Source organism: Delphinapterus leucas, chromosome 2 (assembly GCF_059928025.1).
Source record: "Delphinapterus leucas isolate spDelLeu-1000000601 "Yukka" chromosome 2, BTC_Dleu_Yukka2, whole genome shotgun sequence".
NCBI lineage: Eukaryota > Metazoa > Chordata > Mammalia > Artiodactyla > Monodontidae > Delphinapterus > Delphinapterus leucas.
This window is the reverse complement of record NC_143130.1, coordinates 141,089,057-141,095,170: the sequence shown is the minus strand read 5'-3', so window position 1 is coordinate 141,095,170 and position 6,114 is coordinate 141,089,057. Positions and strand designations below refer to the sequence as shown.

General features: G+C 46.6%; 1 pseudogene; it reads left to right on the top strand.

The window, feature by feature from the left end:
* Positions 1-3,085: 3,085 nt before the first annotated feature.
* On the top strand, positions 3,086-3,854 carry LOC149750304 (uncharacterized; annotated as a pseudogene).
* The last annotated feature ends 2,260 nt before the right edge of the window (positions 3,855-6,114 follow it).

The following is a 6,114-nucleotide window of genomic DNA, read 5'->3' as shown; positions in this document are numbered from 1 at the left end:
GGGCCTCGAAGCAGCGACTAGGGACACTTGTAAATAGAAATCAGGAACATTTTTGCAGCTTGTTTCTGGGGTTCTTTGCGCATAAAGGAATGGTGGACTTTCACAAATATCTTTTTTAAAATTCAAACCCAACAGCGATCTCAAGCTCAGTGCCCTCTTCTCTCCAACTCTTTCCACTTTTGCATTATTTCCCCTCCCAGTGTGGAGATCAGGGAAAAGGAAAAAAAAAAACAACCCAAACAAAAATATCCAGTCACCCAGTCTTGGTTCTGGGCAACCCGTGTTCCTGCTTCAGTAGCCTTTCTTTTTTCTTTTTCTTTTTTTTTTTTTCAATGAATGGGAATTACAAAATCAACTGGATTTTAATTATTTCATTTTAATTTATTTATGGAAAAATGTTTTGAGAAGAGGAAAAGGAAATGAAAACGAGAGAGAGAGACAGAGAGAGAGGAGATCAAAATAGTGAAAAGATCCTCCAGCCTGGGAGGAACTGGTTGCATTCTTAAGGTGAATAGGAAAAATACGATCTTATAACTTTTTTTTGATGGGGAAAATTAAGTTTACATTTTCATATTTAGTGTTAAACAATTTTATGTAGATTAAAATGAAAGAACAGTATTAGGGGAAAAAACAAGTGCCTAAATGTCTTAATGCTCTCTATGTGAGGCAGTTAGAAATAGAAGTGACCATTAGTAATACAAATACTTCTGTCAAATTTAGTGGGGGTTTTTGGTTGTTGTTTGTTTTCTTGGGTTTTTTTTATGGCAAACTTTAAAAATGTACCAGTGTGAAAAAACACTTTCCTGAATGCCATTACTTCTCATGCCCTTGAAGCTTTCTTATCTGTAGCCTACTCCTGTTAAGGGTTTCTCCTGTTCCTAGTTTCTAGCTTGCAAAAATAGGTAACAAATCTAGCAACCTGGTATTTGTTACTAAAACAGCATGTGTTTTCAGGTTTCTTTTCTATTGTACCTAAACCAGTCTAAATTAAAACTTAGTGGAACACCAGGAGTACTGATTCTGTTTCTGAAAGGTGAGTTGTGTATTGCTGTCATTGGGCCCCCCCCCATTTTTTTAAACGAATAGTTTTCTTGCTTTCTTACTTAATGGCGGTTATGAATTGCAGGGTACTTTGAAGGCCATCCCCTGAACCAAGAGTGGTGACTGAGTTAATTATATGACAGAAAAAGAGTGAATTTAGCTTTGGGGTATTTATTTATTTTTTTATTATTTAGAGATGCAGTTTTGTTTACCACTAGCTCTTCTCCACATCATTCGTATGTTAGCTCTTTTGTATTATTAACAAATTTATGACAAGACTGTGAAAGTAAAATAATTTATCTGCTTGGGGGAAAAAAAAAAGGGAACTTGTACAAGGATAGCAACATTGTGAATTACTCTGTACAAATAGAAAGCAGACCAACAGGACAGGAGTTCTTTGCGGTGCTGCCTGATAGTGTCCAGAAAAATCCCAGTAATCATGTAGGCTCCAAATTATTTTTGCCTGGGGCAAAAATGATGTATCTTTGTATTTAGCTTTTAAAATTAGTGAAACAAATGGCATTATTTATTAAAATTCTACTCAGGATAACAGGATTGGCTTGCTTGTGCTTTGTAAAATATTACTCCCCAGAGGAAGTCTATTTTCTGACATGACAGTTTCATAATTTTGATTTTTCTCCATCTGTGTCACCATTAATATATTCATTTCTTTCTTACTCTTTCCTATCTTTCCTGTCCTGATCTAGAAGTGGGGGTGGGAGATGGGGAGATTAAGGCCTTCTTATTATGCGTATTTTGTTTTTTAAATGCTAAATGGCTGTGACTGAGTTCCAGGGAGAAAGGGTCACTGTACTTAACTGTAGTCACTTTTACTTATAAAGTCATTTTTCCCCTCAGTGATGGACAGATGTTCACACAGCCGCTCAGAGACCATCCTTTGGACTGGGAGCTCAGGGTCCCAATCTCCCTTGTTAGTGTTTTGGATCATTAAGTTGGTGTTTATTTAAGTCACTAGGGTGTTTATTCTCCACGTCTTGGGCCACGGAGAAATGCCACCCTCTGCAGGAGGGGCTCTCACAGGGGATCTCCTCGCATTCTTCACATTCACTCCCCAAAACAAACACCCTGCACAAAGATAGCTTTCAATGACCCTGACAGGCTTCAAAGGACACCGCGGAAATCTCCCTGAAAAATAGGAAGGGCCAATTACTTTAATTTCTTACATGCCCTCTCTTCCTACCCAGATGACTAAACCCCCACTCTTCCAGCTCTGTTTAGTATAATTTTAGACTCGTGGAAGTTCTGTCTCCCTGGGCACCCCGGCCCACTTCCTGCTCCCTTGGTTGGTGAATCTTGGAAATGTCTGCAAATCTGGCAAGGAGCAGAGTGGGCCGGTCCTGTAAAAGCCCCTGTGATTACTGCTTGTAAACTCGTTAAAAGGACAATTTTCTGTCACAGTCATAAACTCTTTGTAAAATCCCCGGCATTCGATCCAGAGTGCGCAAATTCCAGATGTGTTTAATAAGAAATTGCACAATGTGCCTCCCTCACCATCCTCTCAGTCTGGCTAAACCAGGGACAAGCAGGAGGAAGCGAGAAAGCTGAATATTGCTTTGAGTTTTCTTGGCAATCATTTTAGAGCAATCATTAGGGGGAACTAACCATATTTTTTTTTCCTCGAGGAAATCTTCAAGGACCTGCTGTTAAGGGACCTCTAATTTACCTTCTCGGCTTCACAGTTTAACTGAATCAAAAGCCACTTTTCGATTTCTCCTTTACAGATTTCATAAGGAGAGCCCAAAGTAATGAACGACGGCTTATAAATAGTTTTTAGGATGAAACCTTACAGAATTTTATCAAGTAAAATGAAAACAATAACATATTAGGGCGATTTTTAAATTTTTTACGTTTTAGATCTGAACACAGGATTGTTCGGGTCCCCACTGCCTGCTTGCCTTGACTTCTTGGCTGAGAACGAAGCTTCCTTAAATGCTCGGGAGGCCAAGGGGCTTGGCCGACGGTTCCTGAATTTGGCTTAGCAGGTAGGGACTCAAGAGTCCCCAAAGCACCACGAGCTGCGGGCAGGGAGAAAGAGGCCGCTGAGGCCGGGCACCGCCGGTCTTGAACTATTCTCCAGGCAGGACAGGTTGGGCTTGACCCCGAGATGAAGCGGAAGCTTCCAGGAAGAGGCAGTGGCATTGGTGCTTGTGGGCGAACTCTGAGTTTGCTGAGCAGTGACCCTTGTCACGCCGCTCTCCCCCGCACCCTGAGGGCGAGTCGGGCACCTGGCACTGACCCCGCACGGAACGGCTGTTCCTCTGCTCCGCCGCAGCCTCCGCGCCTGCAGCGGCGGCTGTGGCTGGAGGGGGCTTCACTCCTACCGCCTCCCCCGCCTGGAGGTCTTTGGTCAAGTCTGCAAGCAGAACTCCAGGTTAGGGAGCCAGAGGCTTCCGTTCCGCGCGTCTCGGGCTGCAGAAAACTGGAGGAGCTTCTCCTGCCACCTGCAGACTCCCGTGGCTGCTCCTGCCACTCTGCCCTCCCAAGGCGCGGGAAATCGGGGCGCCGCGGCTCTCCGCCCCCGGACCCGGGTGGAGCCGCTTCACCGTTTCACGGAGAATCGCGCGCGTCCCGGGAGCCGCATCACTGCACAGCTCCAGGCGCGGGGCCTGGTGGCCCGGCCTGCGGAGCCCCTGAGGCTAGCCTCTAAGGTCCAGACCGTGGAGGAGGCAAAGGCCTGAGCTTCGGGGGACAACGCAGCTGCCGTGGCCTTGGGCACCCCGGAGCCACCTCCCAAGCTCAAGTCGCATCTCGCTCTTTGAATTAAGGAGCTAAGTTCCGGGCGAGGCACGTGAGCCACGCGGGAAGCGCTACCGCTGGGTTGGACCAGGCCCAGTGGCGGAGGGATGAAGCGGTCTTGGCCACTCGCGGCTCCCGGGCCAGGCGGCAGGTGGGAGCGTTCCCTGGTTCTCAGACGCGAGGGCAGCCGGCTCAGGCCCAAGAGCCTGGTCGGGAGGCGGCCTAGGCCCGGCCGCCCTTCCTACTTCAGGTATGGCCCGTTTCCTTTGCTTCCTGCGGCCTGGGTCTTGGCCCTCGGACCTGGGCCCATCACCCGCGCGCTCGGCGGAGGGGTGCCAGCCACAGAGGGCACCCCTTCCCTGGCTTGTCGTTAGAACTTCAACGGTGGCCGAGGAGAGCGGCCCGGGTTTCTAGAGTCTCGGGCAGGACTGGGCGGCAGCTCGGCTTCCTTCGCTGGGCCTGGTCCGGCGTTTCCCCCTAGCCCGTGGCCCTGGGGCGAGCAGCGGCCTCCTCCCCACGCACCTCCCGGGTCCCCAGCAGGGAGGCCCCGGCCGAGGCCCGCAGCGCGCTTCGGGCTGGGCTGTCGCGGCGCACACTTTGCCCTTCTTTGGTGGGGCAGGTGGTGTTGACAGAACAGGTGGGTCAGGGTTAAGGTGAGGAGAGTGGCTGGTGGCCCACGTGCTCTCTCTACGTTATTTCTTCTTTTTTTTTCTGAGCTTTTCCCAGGAGTAGGAGACTAAAAACACTCCCAGACTACCTCCTCCAAACACCCGAAGCCAGCGGAGCTAGTGTCTGTGCCCACTTAGCCCCCAGGGGCAATTCGCACCAAGGGTACCCGAGGGCTCAGTTCCTTAGCCCGCAGGTATGCTCCGTGACCTTAGGTGGGGACTTGTGAGCCCCCTCAAGTGACCCCCGCCTTCGTTTCTTCCCTAGTTTGATTGAATCCAATAGCTCCACCTGGCAGATTCTCTAAAGATATGGGTAAGCCAGCCAGGACCGAGAAGTCAAAATCATGGGCGAGTTGTTGGCTTGTCCTCTGCCCAGAAAAAGTGCTGCCCTGGAAAGGCTGCATTTTCTTTAGTGTTTTAATCTGAGTATACACACACAATTTAGTTCCAGCTGATGAAATTGGAAACCTGTTCTCCCACTGAGGATGGCAATCACTGTTTTAGGCGCTGTGGTCCTTTCAGACAGCGAGGAACAACACTGCAGTAGCATTTAAAAACAAAGAGAAAGAGATTGCTTGAGGCGCGTGTATGCCTGTCTCCCATCTGAGTTTCAGCTTCTATCCTTTTAACTTGTTAATGGACAGCTGAGACCCCACTTCTCAGCAGGAAGAGCACAGACACCTTAAGGTTTGCTCTCCTGTGTTGCTTTGCTACCTGGGAGTCTCCCCCCTTCTTCTTTTGCAAAAGTGCCCACTAATTGTTTTCCTTTGCCATAACGTTGAAGTGTTCTTAAAATCACATTCTTCTCCCCCCATCCCCTCGAACAGGAAAATGCAGAAAGAAAAACTAACTAAAACTAAAACCCCAATCCTGTCTTATCTTTGAAAGAGAAAAGAGTTAACTTAAGTTGTAACACACACTTAAGTGTACCTGAAGTGGCTACCCAATTGTAATTAAAATACAATTAGGTGATATTGGCTGTTCTCTCTTCTTCTGTGCCATTAGTGGTTATCATTAAAAAGACAGATAAGTAGAAAGATAGATTCTGGCCCTTTACTTACTATAATAAGGAGGCATGGAAATTGTATACCAACTCCCTCCATCTGGTCCCCTGTCCTTTCCATCCTCCCTAACTTAGAAGATAAATCTTTTATGGGACTGACATAGGCAGATCCAAGTAGAAGCATTAATGGATTAACACAAAGCAAATTTAATTTGCTATATAATTTATTTTAGAATAGGATTTAAAATTGATTACAACTTTTAAAATGCCATGGCTTATTTATAATAGATACATAATTTATTGCTGGGGTGGTGGTTCAGGACCTGAGCTGATATGCACGTGGCATCTTGAAGGAAAACACGGTCCTAGACTACGTATTTTTTTATCTTAAGATTCTTAAAAAGAAACAACAACAACAACTTTAAAATGTTTTTTAACATTTCATAGAGCTTGTCGGTTTGCATCCCTGATACAAAATCTGCAGCTTCCAATCAGCAAGCCTGTAAAACCAACTTTCTAGATGTTTTTTACTTTATATTAAGTATTTTTACAAACTCAACTACATTCCTTGCCCCCTCCCTCCCCTTAAGGCATGGCTTTAGCTGCTTTGCAGCACTTCAGTTCTAAACTGAGCTGCTAGTTATC